This window comes from Bison bison, unplaced genomic scaffold (assembly GCF_000754665.1).
Source record: "Bison bison bison isolate TAMUID 2011002044 unplaced genomic scaffold, Bison_UMD1.0 scf7180017864270, whole genome shotgun sequence".
Classification (NCBI taxonomy): Eukaryota; Metazoa; Chordata; class Mammalia; order Artiodactyla; family Bovidae; genus Bison; species Bison bison.
This window is the reverse complement of record NW_011494842.1, coordinates 8,062,212-8,063,524: the sequence shown is the minus strand read 5'-3', so window position 1 is coordinate 8,063,524 and position 1,313 is coordinate 8,062,212.

Here is a 1,313-nt window from a genome sequence, read left to right as displayed (position 1 = left end):
AGTGACCAAAAGGGTAAAGATGAGCAATACACTCACTCACTCAGCAAATATATATTGAATGCCTACTAGTTACCAGGCACTTCTAATGGAAAGTTGGTTAAAAGGCAGATAGCGGCTGCCTAGGTGGAGCCTACAGTGAATAGTGGCGCAATCATTCAATTCTTCAACACAAATTTATTGAGCACTTACTAGATCTACCACATTGCTTTGGCACCAATGATACAGCAATTAAAGCAAGACATAAAAATCCCTGCCCTTCTGGGGATGAGACAGATTACAAAAAGGTATAGGTAGGGACTTCCTGTTGGTCCAGTGGCTCAGACTCCATGCTCCTGAAGCAGAGCGCCTGGGTTGATCCTGGTCGCGGAACTAGATCCCACTTGCAGCTAGGAAGATGGAAGGTCCACGTGCTGCAACTAAATCCTGATGCAGCTAAATAAAGACGTAAATATATTTTTTAAAGCCATAGGTAAAGTGAATAATATATTAGACATTACTACAGTAATCAAGCAAGTGGAAAACTGCAACTGGGCAAAGAGGGCATGCAAGGCGCAGGGAGAGACAGTGACAGGGACTGAGCTTCAGAAGGAGGTTAAGGGGTCTTGGGGAAGGAGCTGGGCAGGACAGCGTCCTTCAGTCGGGGTTGGAGATATCGGCGACCCTCTTAGCCTCCAGTTTCCTCCCGCGTCTTCTGTTCCCAAGAGTCGTCGGGAGACAGAGTGAATCACTTACGCCAAGTGCGGCGCGCGAGGCCTTGGCATCAAGGAGTCCCGCGGGTTCGACCGCAACGGCTCGGGAACCGCCGGCGTCCGCGTCCACAGCGCCGCCCGTCCGGCCGGAGCTACCTCCGGCTCCAGCGTCCGACCTCCCGCCGTAACCCGGGAACCAGGTGAGCCTAGGGACCCGGGGAGCCGCCCGGGGCCGGGGCTGCAGGTGGTGGCGGCGGCGGGGCCCGGGCTCCGGCGTTGGGGGCGGGGACCACTCCCGCCCACCTCCGCGTTACACTCGGAAGTCCCCGGGCCACTGTCACCGCAGGGTCAAGCTCGTCGAGGGCGCTCAGTCAGCGTTTGCGGAATGAATGAATGACGGTCGTCCCTGGGAGCTTTCTCTTCGTGCGGTCCCTGCTTTTGAAAATCCATGAGGAAAGACGGCGCGTGCGTTTGGCAGGCTGACTCCTTCCACACTCGTTGGTTTGAGTCGCCATAAGCCCCAGAACTGGTCTGCTGCCGGAGTCTCCCCCTGATCAACACACCCCGCCGCCATCCTCCTCCTCCCGAGGCTTGACTGCCCAGTTGCGCGCCTTCTGCTTTTTA